This window comes from Phyllobates terribilis, unplaced genomic scaffold (genome assembly GCF_046119375.1).
Source record: "Phyllobates terribilis strain yellow unplaced genomic scaffold, ASM4611937v1 Scaffold_1__5_contigs__length_1240528914, whole genome shotgun sequence".
NCBI lineage: Eukaryota > Metazoa > Chordata > Amphibia > Anura > Dendrobatidae > Phyllobates > Phyllobates terribilis.
Window position 1 is genome coordinate 566,909,957 of NW_027362761.1, and position 17,019 is coordinate 566,926,975.

The 17,019-nt window shown below is 50.9% G+C and overlaps 1 long non-coding RNA gene across 1 annotated transcript; it reads left to right on the top strand.

Moving 5' to 3' along the window:
* The first annotated feature begins 417 nt into the window (after positions 1 to 417).
* LOC141169109 (uncharacterized) lies at positions 418 to 1,056 on the top strand. The gene is made up of 2 exons (XR_012252283.1): positions 418 to 809; positions 961 to 1,056. It is a non-coding gene; the product is annotated as an uncharacterized lncRNA (long non-coding RNA).
* The last annotated feature ends 15,963 nt before the right edge of the window (positions 1,057 to 17,019 follow it).

Genomic DNA, 17,019 nt, shown 5'->3' on the forward strand with positions numbered 1-17,019 from the left:
CCCAGTGGTCGTCCTGTCTGCACAGTGTGAACCTGTCCTAGTGGTCGTCCTGTCTGCACAGTGTGAACCTATCCCAGTGGCCATCCTGTCTGCACAGCGTGAACCTGTCCCAGTGGTCGTCCTGTCTGCATAGTGTAAGCCTGTCCCAGTGATCGTCCTGTCTGCACAGGCCATCCTGTCTGCACAGTGTGAATCTGTCCCTGTGGCCGTCCTGTTTGCACAGTCTGAACCTGTCCCAGTGGCCGTCCTGTCTGCACAGTGTGAACCTGTCCCAGTGGTCGTCCTGTCTGCACAGTGTGAACCTGTCCCAGTGGTCGTCCTGTCTGCACAGTGTGAACCTATCCCAGTGGTCATCTTGTCTGCACAGTGTGAACCAGTCCCAGTGGTCGTCCTATCCTATCCTATCCTATGCCCTGCATTTACCTTTTACTTACAATTCTAAAGTCCTTGCATTACGGATCCCATGTGTGTGGTATTGATCTTCCTCCCCTCTTCCTCATATTGGGTTCTCCCTGAGCAAATATCCTTTTGGGAAGAAGATCTTTCTATGTGTTCTACTGGGTGATTCTATTTCTCTATATACCATTTGGTAATTTATTCATATATTATCCATTCTTGTCACTTTCTGTATTTTTGTGCATATATATACACATCTAATGTAATCTTTTACATATATTGTAACTCTTCTCACTTATCGTATTCTATACATATATGGGTATACATCTAATTATAATTTCCTATATACAGGACCCGAGTTGCGGGTTACTGAGCCACGACACTGGCATCCTATTCAATATATTTGAATTGAGGTACTCTTTTGATTTGTTTTTTTTTTTTTTTTTGTTTTTTTTTCATTTCATGATCTATGTATGTATATTGTGAGGGATGTCTCCTTTTCTGTGTATTACTGTTATTTTGGTTGAATTAAGCATGATGTATGTTATATTTGTGTCTGTATAGATCCCAGTCCCTGATGAAAATCAAATTGATTGAAACGATCGTCGGATTTGTTGAGGATCTATCATATTAATAAACATACTTTTATTTGCATCAAAATTTCTGCCTTTTCATATGTGTGCCGGGAATATATCTTTATTATATTTAGACTATTTTTTCCTGAGCACCTATCTTATCGGTCGAGCACAGCCTTCGTTCTCTATATACCAGTGGTCGCCCTGTCTGCACAGTGTGAACCTGTCCCAGTGGTTATCCTGTCTGCACAGTGTGAACCTGTCCCAGTGGTCGTCCTGTCTGCACAGTGTGAACCTGTCCCAGTGGCCATCCTGTTTCCACAGTCTGAATGTTAGAACCCTCCTGTTTACTTTTTCCATCTTGTGCTTTGCTGTCACGTGACCATCTACCTTTATATTCCAGCTCCGCCCTTCTGGCTGTGCTGGACTTCAGTGTTCTACTGTCTCTCTAGCCTGGTGCTTCTGTGCCTTTCTCTGTCATGTTCGCTTGGAACTCTGGGTCCTCTAGTACTTTTTGTCAGTTTGTCTTTTTGTGTTCTGCAACAACTTCTGTTTAGGAGGTGTCCCTTTTTGTCCCAGTCCTTAGTTCTTTTAGGGACCCCTCCCCTTAATTCTATAGGTCTTCGTTCAGACTAGCCGAGGACTGAGGCGGGTCTGTTCACTAGGAACAGGCAGCCCGCTACATCGTAGGGATTCAGCTTAGCCTTACTGTAGGGACAGCTTTCCCCTATCTTTCCTTAGTACATTTTGCAGATCATAACAGTAGGGATTCAGCTTAGTCTTACTGTAGGGACAGCTTTCCCCTATCTTTCCTTAGTTCATGTTGCAGATCATAACAGTAAGTCCAGCCCAAGAAACTAAAAGGAAAGAAATTCGGGGATCAGTATGGTTTCCGTCCAGGATTTGGCTCAACACCTGCAGGGATTGTCTCTGGAGGTGGCCGAGCTTCAACAACACGTGAGTAGCTGTCCTGGAGCGCATTTTGTCTAACCCAAAGTAGGACTGCCTGAAGTTTTTTATGGTAAACAGCAAGATTTTTTTTCCTTTAAAAATGCTTGTTTGTTATATTTTCGTTTGAGACCAAGGTCCTCTGGGAATGAATCACAGCACATTTTATTATGTCACTTTTGCGCAATGAACCACAGGGGTGGGCCTTTTCTCTCCAGCCTAATCATCCGTGTTTAAAGTCTGTTGAAGAATTTTTTTCTGCTATGGGGCTATTATATGATGATCCTAATCGAGTCTCATCTGCTGAATCAGAACTTAGACGTTTGAATCAGGGGTCAGATGATGTTGAAAATTATTGCACACACTTCAGGAGATGGGCTTCAGAAGTTAAGTGGAATGATTCAGCACTGAGTTGTTTATTTCTTGCTGGTCTGAGTGAAAGGGTTAAGGATTTGCTAATTGCATTCCCTGCACCTGAGACTCTGCAGGAAGCTATGCAGTTAGCTGTTCATATAGACAGGAGACTGAGGTGCAGGCTCAATGAGGTAAAGACTCCTGTAATGTCAGGTCCTAGTCCCCAGAAAATCTGCTCTGACGGCGGGGAACCAATGGAGGTTGGGACGATGTCACTCCGCTCTCAGGAAAGAGACCGGAGGTTCGCCGAGGGATTGTGTCTTTATTGTGGTAAAGGTGACCATTTGATTAAGTATTGTGAGTGTCATTTAAGAAAAGAATAAAAAAAGGTCAGCTACGCCCGTATAGCTTGTTTACGCTCTGCAGGAGTATTTTTTTCTGGGAGTACTACTCTGCAGGGAGATTTGATTGAATTTCAGGTATTTGTGGATTGTGGTTCAACACTTAATGTGATTGATAAAGGGTTTTTGGAAAACCTTAAACTGAAATCCAAACCTTTGTCATCACCTATTTCTGTTGTTGCAATTGATAACACTCCTTTGAAATGTATTACTCACAAGACTGCTGCATTTCCACTCACTATCAATGGAGTTCACCAAGAAATTTTGGACTTGGTTGTTTTGGATAATTTGCCCTCTCCGGTTGTTCTAGGTTTGCCTTGGTTAAGACTGCACAATCCTTTATTGGACTGGTCTACTAATGTGATTAAGTCTTGGAGTCCGAAATGCTATGATAAATGTTGTAATGGTCGCATTGCGGTTGTGGAAAAAGGGGAATTACCTGTACCTATTCAAGATTTTTGGAGGGTTTTTTCGGAGGAGGAGTCGCAAGTTTTATCTCCTCATAGGGATTATGATTGCGCCATTGAGTTTGTTCCGGGTGCTACTCTTCCCAAAAGTCGCTTGTTTAATCTTACTATCCCTGAAAGAAAGGCTTTGGAGGAGTATATAGAGACTAGCCTGGCTGCTGGTCACATTAGACTTTCTAAGTCGCCTGTGGCAGTTGGATTCTTCTTTGTTAAAAAAAAGGACGGCGGTTTACATCCATGTCTGGATTTTCGTGAAATTAATAAGATTACCGTACGCAATTCCTACCCATTGCCGTTAATCCCTGACTTGTTTAACCAGCTAGTGGGAGCCAAGTGGTTCTCCAAAATTGATCTCCGGGGGGCATACAATTTGTTGCGAATGAAGGAGGGTGATGAATGGAAAACTGCTTTTAACACTCCGGTAGGTCATTTTGAGAATCTGGTGATGCCTTTTGGTCTTACCAATGCACCTGCATTTTTTCAGAACCATATTAATGACATCCTGAGACCTTTGATTGGTAAGAATGTGGTTGTGTATTTGGATGACATTTTGATTTATTCACCAGATTTAGAGTCCCATTGGCACGTGAAGTTTTGCAGTTATTGAGTGATAATTCACTCTTTGCTAAGCTGGAGAAATGTTAGTTCGCTGTGCAGAAAATTAGTTTTTTGGGCTACATTGTCTCTAGCGAGGGCTTTGAGATGGACCCTGTGAAGGTTCAGGCTGTGCAGGAATGGCCTAGGCCTATTGGTTTGAAATCTATACAGAGATTTTTGGGTTTTGCCAATTATTACAGGAAATTCATTAAGAATTTTTCTGTAATTGTTAAACCTCTAACCGATCTCACCAGGAAAGGTGCGAATACGGCCCAGTGGACTACTGCCGACCGCTGAGGCTGATGTAGTTTGCGCAGCCGAGTATGGAATAACTCCCCACGGGAGAAGTATTGCCTCAGGGCAGCTAGTGTGGATGATGGGAGTGATGGTGTGAGCGTCCCAGTAGTAATGGTGCTGGTGCGGCGATGAAACACAGAGACGTGTGGTGCAGTTCAGGGTCTTTACTGATGGTATAAAGCAGACCCTCCCGGGAGTACTGGTTAGCAGTAGGGGCCTGGTCAGTCTGTGAGCAAGCAGGATCTCCCCTGGCCAGGTGGAGTTGTAGGCCTCCCCGACTATCTGCACTCTTTCCTGGCTACCTTGCTCTATGCGGGTAGAAGTAGCCCACGTCCCTGAGTATACCGTGTGGTGCTCACCCGTATGGCCGGTGACTTGGGGCCTTCCGTTAGCCTCCGCTTCACGATGGCGGTGCTGGTCCCTTGCTTGTGACCGTGCCTCCGGGCTTCTAAGGCCAGAGGACATGGAATCCCCTGCCAGTTGGATTCTGCTGCTGGACCTGGATGTCCCCACAGCCTCGGACTCCGTGTCCGGGTTTAGTGTCTTCAGCCAAGGCGAGCTTTCTAGCTTCCAGCCTCTGGCACTCACTCCTGCTCCTACAGAGCTCCTGCAGATTCCTCCCCTCCCAGGTCTGGGTGGGCCGTGTGGCATGCTTAGGGCTCCTGACCAGAGAAACCTCCCACTTGCTCTCAGACATAATATTTCTATTACTGTGGCAACCAGACCCCTGGGGTGCCACATTCCCACCTAGTAAATTTTAGTACTCCGGGACTAAACATATTTTTAAAGAAACATAAATGCAGGGTATAACAATAATACAATAACATATTTACCCGAAGCTTTAGTTCTTTAAAGGTCACGGCGTGTCCGCAACCGGGTGTCCATATCACCCAAGGTGAAGTTTGTGAAACTAGAGGGTGTCCATGTCACCCAAGGTGAAGCTTTAAGCGAACTAGGGGACCTGTCCAAAGCAAACCCCTTGCGTTGGCCCTGGGCGTGGCTGCAAGGCTGGAGCTAGCTACTTTGGGCCGCAAGTAGGCCACGCCAGACAGGTTTTCTCTTCCACGGCCGTCTTCGCAAGAGGCACCAAGGTGCAACTATCTACAAGAATTGTTCCGGTTATCCAGTGTCCATAACCTGTTAGTCCAAATAAATCTGCAGGGTAACTGAGAAACATAATTAATAACAGGCAACAAACATAAACCATAAACAGTTAAACAGATAAATTCACAGTGCATTACTTTAGATTCTCCAGCGAGCGGCCATCTGACCTCTAGTGACTCTAGTGGACCTACGGAGCTCACTAACTGGTCCTGCACTACAGGGTGTAGGAGGTGTTATGGGCAAGCTGGGCAGCTGTCTGCGCACTCTTTGGCTCACTAGGGGCACGGCAGGCTCACTACTAGCAGAGGGTTGATCCTCCTGTGCTGCTGGTGTGGACTCTTCTGCCTCCTGGGCCGGCTGCTCTTCCAGCTCTACCTGGTCTTCTGTAGGCACTTGAGGGGCTGGCTGGAGAAAGGTGAGGACGGGCACCACGATAGCGTTGTTTACTTGTGTCCAGGACCGGAGAAAGTCTCCGAGTAAGGTGGTGATCATTTCCTCCTTTTCCTCTACGGGTTGAGGGTCTTCCTGATCTTCATCCGTGCTTTGCAACTTCTCGGGGCACTTTTTCAGATGGTCTCTGGAGACAGTGGCTGTGGTCTCTCCTCCATCCTTACTGATGACATACACCTTTGGATTATTGTGGCTTGAGGGCAGTACGGTGTACGGGTCCTTTTCCCACTGGTCGTCCAACTTATGGAGCCGCCTTTTTCTTTTTAAGACCTGCTCTCCAGGTACCAGGGGAACAGCAGGGGCATGTTGGTTATAAGTCCTCTCCTGCCTTTCCCTTGATTGACAGAGACTTCGCTCGACGCTCTCCTGTACTTTCTGATACTGCTGCTGCCGTTCTGTATCCCAGTCTGTCTCTGGCGAGGTGTCCTCGGGTATCAGGACTCCCATATCCAGGTCAACAGGCAGCTTACCAGGTCTTGCTCGCATTAGGTAAGCCGGGGTACAGTTGGTGGAACCTACCGGGATGTGGTTATACAGGTCCACCAGATCGGGCAGTTTCTCAGGCCACAGACTGCGTTCTTCCAGGGGCAATGTTTTCAGCAGATCTATCACCACCTGGTTCATCTTCTCGCAGAGTCCATTGGTTTGGGGGTGATAGGGCGTTGTTCTTATCTTCTTGCAGCCATACAGGTTGCAGAACTCCTGGAAGACCTCCGCTTCGAAGGCTGGTCCTTGGTCCATCAGCACTTGGTCCGGGTACTCGTGTGGGCGGCAGAAGTGCAGCTGGAAGGCTCTGGCTGCTGTCTGAGCCGTCAGGTCTTTGACAGGGACCACCACTAGGAATCGGGAGTAGTGATCCACGATGGTTAGGGTGTAGACATACCCGCTTCTGCTTGGAGCCAGTTTAACATGGTCCAGGGCGACCAGTTCCAGCGGCTGCCTGGTGATGATGGGCTGCAGGGGAGTCCTCTGGCTGGCACGGTCCCTTCTTCTTAGATTGCACGGGCCACAGTCTCTACACCACCTCTCAATAGCTCCTCTCATGCCTATCCAGTAGAACCGTTCACGCAGCAGGAACTCCAGCTTCTTCCATCCGAAGTGCCCTGCCCCATTGTGGTAGGCCTCCAGCACCATAGCTGCGTCCCGTCTCGGTACCACCACCTGCCAGATCAGCTCATGTGTCCGGGAATTGACCATTCTGCGGCACAACTTCTCCTTGTAGAGAAACAGTCTGCTCTTCTCCGTCCACAGTTGCTTGGTCTCTTCCGGAGCGTCTGGGTCCAGGCGGGCGTCAGCCTGGGTCAGCATCTCCTTCACCAGACGGACTGCGGGGTCAGTGTCTTGCGTCTCCGCCCAGTTGTAGTGGGGTAAGGGGTTGAACGTAGCGGATCGCTGGCCCCTCACACGATGGGAATACTGGGTAATCCCATGACGGTGAAACGCAGGGAGTTCGATCTCTTCCAATTCTTCTGGATCCTCCCCTTCGTCCGGTAGGTTTGGCATCCTGGACAGGGCGTCCGCGTTGGTATTGGAGCGTCCTGCCCGGTATTTGATTGTGAACTCAAAATTGGACAAGCGGGCCATCCATCTCTGCTCCAGGGCACCCAGTCTTGCAGTGTCCAGGTGTGTCAACGGGTTGTTGTCCGTGTACACGGTGAACCGGGAAGAGGCAAGGTAATGCTTGAAACGTTCGGTTACTGCCCACACCACTACCAGGAACTCTAGCTTGAACGAGCTGTAATTCTCAGGGTTTCTTTCCGTGGGTCGCAGTTTTCGGCTGGCATAAGCAATTACCCGTTCTCTCCCCTGCTGGATCTGGGACAGCACGGCTCCTAGCCCGATGTTGCTTGCGTCCGTGTAGAGGATAAAGGGCTGGCTGTAATCAGGGTACGCCAGGATTTCATCCCCCGTGAGGGCCATCTTCAGCTGGCGGAAGGACTCCTCTTCCAGCTTTTCCCATTTGAAGGGTGGCTTCTGGTTTTTGGCCTTCCTGGACTGGCCTATCAGGAGGTCCTGCATAGGAGCTGCCTTCTTGGTAAAACCGGGAATGAATCTTCGGTAGTAGCCTACCAACCCGAGGAACTGCCGCACTTCCTTTATGCTGGATGGTCTTGGCCAGTCCTTAATCACGGTGATCTTGTCAGGGTCGGGAGCCACTCCGTCAGCAGTCACCACGTGTCCCAGGTACTGTACCTTTGGCTTCAGTAGATGACACTTTGAGGGTTTTACCTTTAGGCCATAGTTTGCCAGGGCTTCAAACACTTCTGCCAGGTGTTCCAGATGGTCCTCATAGGTCTTGGAATAGACGATGACATCGTCCAGGTATAATAGGACCGTCTCGAAGTTCCGGTGTCCCAGACAGCATTCCATCAACCGTTGGAAGGTTCCTGGTGCGTTGCAGAGCCCGAACGGCATACAGTTAAATTCACTGAGTCCCATCGGGGTGGTGAATGCGGTCTTCTCCCGGTCCGCCTCTGCTACAGGAACCTGCCAGTACCCGCTAGTGAGATCCAAAGTAGAGAAGAAGTTAGCAGATTTTAATGCAGCTAAGGACTCTTCTATCCTTGGTAACGGATACGCATCTTTGTGTGTGATACGGTTGACCTTCCTGTAGTCTACACACATTCTCATGGTGTTATCTTTCTTTTTCACTAGGACTAGTGGAGCTGCCCAGGGGCTTCAGCTGTCCCTAATTACCCCAGCCTCCTTCATGTCTTTTAGCATCCCCTTGGCGTGTTGATAGTGTGCAGGGGGTACGGGTCGGTATCTCTCCTTTATGGGAGGATGGTCTCCTGTGGGGATGTGATGTTCTACCCCCTTTACTCGCCCGAAGTCCAGCGGGTGTTTACTAAACACTCTCTCGTACTCTTGAACCACCCGATAGACTCCCTGTTTTTGGTGTGCGGGAGTGGAGTCAGTACCCAAATGCAGTTGCTGACACCAGTCCTCCATTGGTTTCTTAGAGCCGTTACCTTCCTCTGGTTGAGATGGAGGCAAGGGTTCCACGGCCTGTACAGAGTTCTGGTTGATGGTGAACAATTTGGCTAGCGTGGCATACCGGGGCAGGTATACTTCTCTCTCCCCGATATTTATGATGCGGACGGTCTCTATCTCTTAGACCAATAGCTGCCCGGCACCAAATCATCATCTCACTTTTCGGGGGCATGGCAATAGGGAACGGGTCACACATTCTCACGCTACCAATCTCACCACCAGATAGTTCCACCTGTTGCCGCTTCATCAGTGCCCGGATCTCTTTTTGGAGGACACGCTGCTGGCTGGAACTGGCGTTCTTGGCAACCTGTTGCAAAATAAGAATCACCTCTGCAAGACAGTTTTCAATTACGTTAGTACCCAGGGTGATTTTTGGGTGACTCTCGCGACGGTCAATGTCCACAATGATCAGTCCTTGTGCCGGCAGTTCAACTTTACCGACCTTGATGGTCACTTCCTTAAATCCTATCTGTGGCACGGGCTAACCATTGCTGGCTATAATGCTCAGGTCGTCATCTGGGTAGCGGGTTATGTCCGAGTCATTCCAGTACCGCTTGAAGAGCACGTACGGGATGGTGGTGACCTGTGACCCGGTGTCTAGTAGGGCACTCATAGGAATGCCATCCAGTACCACAGGCAAGACCGGACGTCCCCCTACGTATTTGTCACGCCAGTTCGATGGGCCTGATGATCTTAAGCCTGGGGGTTGGCCCTCTACCCCAGATTGTGCCCGTTTAAATGACAGTACCTTGCCATATGTCCGGGTTGATTGCAGCGGCGGCAGATGGCTCATCCGTCCTCGTTGTATCTGTCGCTGGGTCTTCCTCTGGCTGGTGGGGTCCTCCTCAGTCGGCGCCACGGGACGTCCTCCGGTCCGGATGCCAGCTGGATCTTTCCTGGAGAAGAGACCTGTAAAGACTGCACAGTTCTGGTTAGCGCGGCAACGCTCTTAGTCAGCTCTTGGACCTGATGGTGCAGGTCTGTAGCCGGGTCATTGTTCAAAGCCTGCGCATCAGCTCCCACAGGCCCTGCAGACAAGGGCGCCGCGTCCTGGTGATAAGTGATAGCAGGGCGCCTGTGGGTCACAGCGCCACCTGGTGCCGGTTCTCGGAGCACCCGGATGGCTCTGTCCTTGAACTGTGCAAAGTCCAGGTCAGGGTCCTGTAAGGCCATTTCCCCCAACTGGGTTCGGTGGGCATTGCACAGTAGACCCTCAATAAATTGTTCAGTCAACAGCTTGTCTTCATTTCCCACGCTGTCAGGGTCGGCCTGCTTAATGGCTCTCAGGGCCTCTTGTAAGTTTAGAGCATAGTCCCTTATACTTTCATGTGCCCGTTGTTTGCACCCGTAAACTCTTAGTTTTATCTCGGCTGAGGTTCGGGTATCAAATGTGTCTTTCAGCCGGGCTAGTATCTCTCTGACAGTCCTCTTCTTCCCAGGTGACCAGGACTTTACCTCCCTTTGGGCTGCCCCGATTAACTGGGCCACCAGGATGCTCACTTTTTGCTCTTCCGTGAGGGGGCATACCTGGAAGAGGCTATCCAGTCTTTCCCTAAAGTCACTCAGGGTATGTGACTCCCCTGAGTACTGGGGTAGCCAGGTTGCCCCCAGGATATAGGGCATGGTGAATGGCATGACCGCTGCAGCGGTTGCGCTGGCGGCCGGTGTGGCGGTGGAGCTCCCCTCGGTGTCCGACATCCTTCTTCCCCCCTAATGGACCATGGCCTACCTTGCGATGCTCTTCTTCCGTAGGCAGCGGCTCCGCAGTCGATCGTCAGGGTTCAGGACCTTGCGTCGCGCTCCGATGACGTCAGCGTCGCTTTTCCTCCCTTCCAGGACCTTACGCAGCGTCGGAACGTTGGGGCGGAGCTTCAGATCTCGCGCGCTTTCGGCGTCCACGCCCCTCTTCTTCCCGCGCGGCGTCCCGAAGATGGCGTCCGAAGGCGGGAAGCAGCTGCGTATGGCGGGAAGACGGCAGAAGACGGCGGGAAGCGGTCCAAGATGGCGTCCGATGGCGGGAAACGGCTCCGGACGGCGGGAAACTTCACCACAGGTAAGTATAAAAGTCTTACCCGGTGGTTGCGGGCACGAAATCCTGCCGACTACGCCAAAGTTGACGCGCCCCCTGGGCCTGTGTTGTGCAGGGGATACCCGGAGCCGGATCGCTGGGGGTTGTAGTCCTCCGTGGTGGTGACCCGGTCCGTGCCCTGGGCGGTCAAACCAGTGGCAGTCTATTGGTGTTATAATAAGTGTCCGACTACGACACCCGTGGATTGCGTTCAGTGGGGACCGCCGCTGCGCTGCCGACCGCTGAGGCTGATGTAGTTTGCGCGGCCGAGTATGGAATAACTCCCCACGGGAGAAGTATTGCCTCAGGGCAGCTAGTGTGGATGATGGGAGTGATGGTGTGAGCGTCCCAGTAGTAATGGTGCTGGTGCGGCGATGAAACACAGAGACGTGTGGTGCAGTTCAGGGTCTTTACTGATGGTATAAAGCAGACCCTCCCGGGAGTACTGGTTAGCAGTAGGGGCCTGGTCAGTCTGTGAGCAAGCAGGATCTCCCCTGGCCAGGTGGAGTTGTAGGCCTCCCCGACTATCTGCACTCTTTCCTGGCTACCTTGCTCTATGCGGGTAGAAGTAGCCCACGTCCCTGAGTATACCGTGTGGTGCTCACCCGTATGGCCGGTGACTTGGGGCCTTCCGTTAGCCTCCGCTTCACGATGGCGGTGCTGGTCCCTTGCTTGTGACCGTGCCTCCGGGCTTCTAAGGCCAGAGGACATGGAATCCCCTGCCGGTTGGATTCTGCTGCTGGACCTGGATGTCCCCACAGCCTCGGACTCTGTGTCCGGGTTTAGTATCTTCAGCCAAGGCGAGCTTTCTAGCTTCCAGCCTCTGGTACTCACTCCTGCTCCTACAGAGCTCCTGTTGTAACTCTCCCTGTTTCTGGAACTTCACTCCCTAATCCCGCCCCAGACCCAGTTTATAAGGGCAGATTCCTCCCCTCCCAGGTCTGGGTGGGCCGTGTTGCATGCTTAGGGCTCCTGACCAGAGAAACCTCCCACTTGCTCTCAGACATAATATTTCTATTACTGTGGCAACCAGACCCCTGGGGTGCCACATAAACCTTTAACTGATCTCATTAGGAAAGGGGCGAATACGGCCCAGTGGACTACTGAGGCCATTGAAGTGTTTGAGTATCTCAAAGAGAGGTTCAGTTCTGCCCCTATCCTTATGCAGCCTGATGAGACCAAAACTTTTTTGGTCGAGGTCGATGCTTCATCGGTGGGGGTCGGAGCAGTTTTGTCTCAGGAGAACAAGGGTGGAGTACATCCTTTTGCCTTCTTTTCGAAAAAAATTTCGGAAACCGAACTGAATTATGATGTTGGATATCGGGAGTTGCTGGTTATTAAACTCGCGTGTGAACATTGGCGACATTTTTTGGAAGGCGCTAGATTTCCTATTCAGGTTTTCACAGATCATAAGAATTTGATCTATCTGGATGCTGCCAAGCGCTTGAATGCCCGTCAAGCTAGGTGGGCACTTTTTTTTCCTCAGTTTCATTTTTCTGCTACCTATATCCATGGTACTAAGAATGTTAAAGCTGATGCTTTATCTCGCAGCTTCTCTCCTACGGTCGGTGCCGAGGAGGAGGAGAGCATTTTACGGAAAGGAGTTGTGGTGGCGGCTTTGGACTCCGTTTTGGAGAATGGGATTCTGAATGCTCAAGATGATGCTCCATCTAACACTCCCCATGGGAGGTTGTTCGTGCCTAGAGCCTTTAGGAGAGATTTGTTTGTGGAGTGTCATGAGTCTCGGTTGGCAGGTCATCCAGGAGTTTCGGAGACTAAGAGACTTATCAGTCGCAGTTTTTGGTGGCCTGGATGGCAGAAGGAAGTCATCAAGTAGGTGCGTCAGTGTACTGTGTGTGCTAGGTCAAAGGCTTCACATACTCCTGCTGCGGGGTTGCTTTGCCCTCTGGAGGTTCCTAGTGCGCCTTGGACGCATCTCACTATGGATTCTATTACTGATCTTCCTGTGTCCGAGGGTTTTACTGTCATCTGGGTGGTCGTGGACCGTTTTAGTAAGATGTGTCATTTGGTTCCATTCATTAAGTTGCCCTGCGCCAAGACACTCGCTAATGCGTTTGTTAAAGAGATTGTCAAGCTCCATGGCGTTCCCACGGATATTGTTTCTGATAGAGGACCTCAGTTTGTGGCTCGCTTTTGGCGTGCTTTTTGTGACAGGTTGGGAGTCCATTTGTCATTTTTGTCTGGTTATCATCCTGAGTCTAATGGACAGACTGAAAGAAAGAACCAGGATGTTGAACAGTTTTTGCGTTGTTTTGTGGCGGATAATCAAGAGGTGTGGTCTGAGTTTCTGCCTCTTGCAGAATTTGCTCTTAACAATCATACATCCTCCTCTGCTGGGTGTTCTCCTTTTTTTGTTGTACTGGGAGACATCCGTCTTTTGGTTCGTTCTCCAAATTGGGGTCGGCAGTGCCAGAGGAGGAGAATTTTTCTGGTGATTTGGAGAGAGTTTGGACTAATGTACGTTGCAACCTTCAAGAGGCTAACAAGAAGTCCAAGAAGTATTTTGACAGGAAACGTAAAGAGGTTTTGTTTACTGTGGGTGACATGGTTTGGTTGTCCTCAAAGAACCTGCGGTTGAGGATTCCCTCTAACAAACTGGGTTCTAAATTTGTGGGTCCATTTAAAGTGCGTCAGGTTGTTAACCCGTCTGCTGTTAGGTTGGATGTCCCTACTTCCTGGAAGATTAATCCTGTGTTTCATGTTTCCTTGTTGAAAAAGGCTGACATATCTGATAGGGACCCAACTGTCACAGTTCATCCTGTGGTGGAAGACGGTGAATTTGAAATTTCGAGTATCTTCAATTCTAGATGGCATAGAGGGAGATTACAGTATCTTGTCTCCTGGAAGGGTTTCGGTCCCGAAGACCACTCCTGGGTAAGGATGGATGATGTCTCTGCTCCTAGGCTTGTTAAAGCTTTCCACAGGAGGTTTCCGGATAGGCTGGGCCTGGAGGATCCGGAGGATCCTCATAAAAGAGGGGGTACTGTTAGAACCCTCCTGTTTGTTTTTTCTATCTTGTGGTTTGCGGTCATGTGACCATCTGCCTTTATATTCCAGCTCCGCCCTTCTGGCTGTGCTGGACTTCAGTGTTCTACTGTCTCTCTAGCCAGGTGCTCCTGTGCCTTTCTCTGTCACGTTCGCTTGGTCCTCTGGGACCTCTAGTACTTTTTGTCAGTTTGTCTTTTTGTGTTCTGCAACAACTTCTGTTTAGGAGGTGTCCCTTTTTCTTCCAGTCCTTAGTTCTTTTAGGGACCCCTCCCCTTAATTCTATAGGTCTTCATTCAGACTAGCCGAGGACTGAGGCGGGTCTGTTCACTAGGAACAGGCAGCCCGCTACATCGTAGGGATTCAGCTTAGTCTTACTGTAGGGACAGCTTTCCCCAATCTTTCCTTAGTACATGTTGCAGATCATAACACTGAACCTGTCTCAGTGGTAGTCCTGTCTGCACAGTCTGAACCTGTCCCAGTGGCCGTCCTGTCTGCACAGTGTGAACCTGTCTCAGTGGCCGTCCTGTCTGCACAGTGTGAACCTGTCCCAGTGGTCATCCTGTCTGCACAGTGTGAACCTGTCCCAGTGGTCATCCTGTCTGCACAGTGTGAACCTGTCCCAGTGGTCATCCTGTCTGCACAGTGTGAACCTATCCCAGTGGTCGTCCTGTCTGCACATTGTGAACCTGTCCCAGTGGTCATCCTGTCTGCACATTGTGAACCTGTCCCAGTGGCCGCCTGTCTGCACAGTGTGAACCTATCCCAGTGGTCATCCTGTCTGCACAGTGTGAACCTGTCCCAGTGGTCATGCTGTCTGCACAGTGTGAACCTGTCCCAGTGGTCATCCTGTCTGCACAGTGTGAACCTGTCCCAGTGGTCGTCCTGTCTGCACAGTGTGAACCTGTCCCAGTGGTCGTCCTGTCTACACATTGTGAACCCGTCCCATTGGCCGTCCTGTCTGCACAGTGTGAACCTGTCCCAGTGGTCGTCCTGTCTGCACAGTGTGAACCTGTCCCAGTGGTCATCCTGTCTGCACAGTGTGAACCTGTCCCAGTGGCCATCCTGTCTGCACAGTGTGAGCCTGTCCCAGTGGCCATCCTTTCTGCACAGTGTGAACCTGTCCCAGTGGTCGTCCTGTCTGCACAGTGTGAACCTGTCCCAGTGGTCATCCTGTCTGCACAGTGTGAACCTGTCCCAGTGGTCATCCTGTCTGCACAGTGTGAACCTGTCCCAGTGGTCGTCCTGTCTGCACAGTGTGAACCTGTCCCAGTGGTCGTCCTGTCTGCACAGTGTGACCGTCCCAGTGGTCATCCAGTCTGCACAGTGTGAACCTGTCCTAGTGGCCATCCTGTTTGCACAGTGTGAACCTGTCCCAGTGGTTGTCCTGTCTGCACAGTGTGAACCTGTCTCAGTGGTCGTCCTGTCTGCACAGTGTGAACCTGTCCCAGTGGCCATCCTGTCTGCACAGTGTGAATCTGTCCCAGTGGTCGTCCTGTCTGCACAGTGTGAACCTGTCCCAGTGGTCGTCCTGTCTGCACAGTGTGAACCTGTCCCAGTGGTCATCCTGTCTGCACAGTGTGAACCTGTCCCAGTGGTCATCCTGTCTGCACAGTGTGAACCTGTCCCAGTGGTCATCCTGTCTGCACAGTGTGAACCTGTCCCAGTGGTCGTCCTGTCTGCACAGTGTGAACCTGTTCCAGTGGTCGTCTTGTCTGCACAGTGTGACCGTCCCAGTGGTCATCCAGTCTGCACAGTGTGAACCTGTCCTAGTGGCCATCCTGTTTGCACAGTGTGAACCTGTCCCAGTGGTTGTCCTGTCTGCACAGTGTGAACCTGTCTCAGTGGTCGTCCTGTCTGCACAGTGTGAACCTGTCCCAGTGGCCATCCTGTCTGCACAGTGTGAATCTGTCCCAGTGGTCGTCCTGTCTGCACAGTGTGAACCTGTCCCAGTGGCCGTCCTGTCTGCACAGTGTGAACCTGTCCCAGTGGTCATCCAGTCTGCACAGTGTGAACCTGTCCTAGTGGCCATCCTGTTTGCACAGTGTGAACCTGTCCCAGTGGTCGTCCTGTCTGCACAGTGTGAACCTGTCCTAGTGGCCATCCTGTTTGTACGGTGTGAACTTGTCCCAGTGGTCGTCCTGTCTGCACATTGTGAACCCGTCCCATTGGCCATCCTGTCTGCACAGTGTAAACTTGTCTCAGTGGCCGTCCTCTCTGCACAGTGTGAACCTGTCCCAGTGGTCATCCTGTCTGCACAGTGTGAACCTGTCCCAGTGGCCGTCCTGTCTGCACAGTGTGAGCCTGTCCCAGTGGTCATCCTGTCTGCACAGTGTGAACCTGTCCCAGTGGTCATCCTGTCTGCACAGTGTGAACCTGTCTCAGTGGTCGTCCAGTCTGCACAGTGTGAAATTGTCCCAGTGGTCATCCTGTCTGCACAGTGTGAACCTGTCCCAGTGGTCGTCCTGTCTGCACAGTGTGAACCTGTCCCAGTGGTCATCCTGTCTGCACAGTGTGAACCTGTCCCAGTTGTCGTCCTGCCTGCACAGTGTGAACCCGTCCCAGTGGCCATCCTGTCTGCACAGTGTGAACCTGTCTCAGTGGTCGTCCTGTCTGCACAGTGTGAACCTGTCCCGGTGGTCGTCCAGTCTGCACAGTGTGAACCTGTCCTAGTGGCCATCCTGTTTGCACAGTGTGAACCTGTCCCAGTGGTCGTACTGTCTGCACAGTGTGAACCTGTCCTAGTGGCCATCCTGTTTGCACGGTGTGAACCTGTCCCAGTGGCCGTCCTGTCTGCACGGTGTAAACCTGTCCCAGTGGCCATCCTGTCTGCACAGTGTGAACCTGTCCCAGTGGTCGTCCAGTCTGCACAGTGTGAACCTGTCCTAGTGGCCATCCTGTTTGCACAGTGTGAACCTGTCCCAGTGGTCGTACTGTCTGCACAGTGTGAACCTGTCCTAGTGGCCATCCTGTTTGCACGGTGTGAACCTGTCCCAGTGGTCGTCCTGTCTGCACAGTGTAAACCTGTCCCAGTGGCCATCCTGTCTGCACAGTGTGAACCTGTCCCAGTGGTCTTCCTGTCTGCACAGCGTGAACCTGTCCCAGTGGTCGTCCTGTCTGAACAGTGTGAACCTGTCCCAGTGGCCGTCCTGTCTGCACAGTTGTCTGCCTCCCTCTTCTCTGTTGCTTCTTTGTCCCGTCCAATACACTTTATAATGATTATTACCTGAATGTTTTCAAAAATTTACAAATGTTGCTCTTGATTTCAATGGATATTAAGTGAAACAAAATGAAACACTTTACAGATCTACCGCTCCCTGAAAACATGTTTTTACCATAGTTTTTTGGGGGGTACAGGTCTC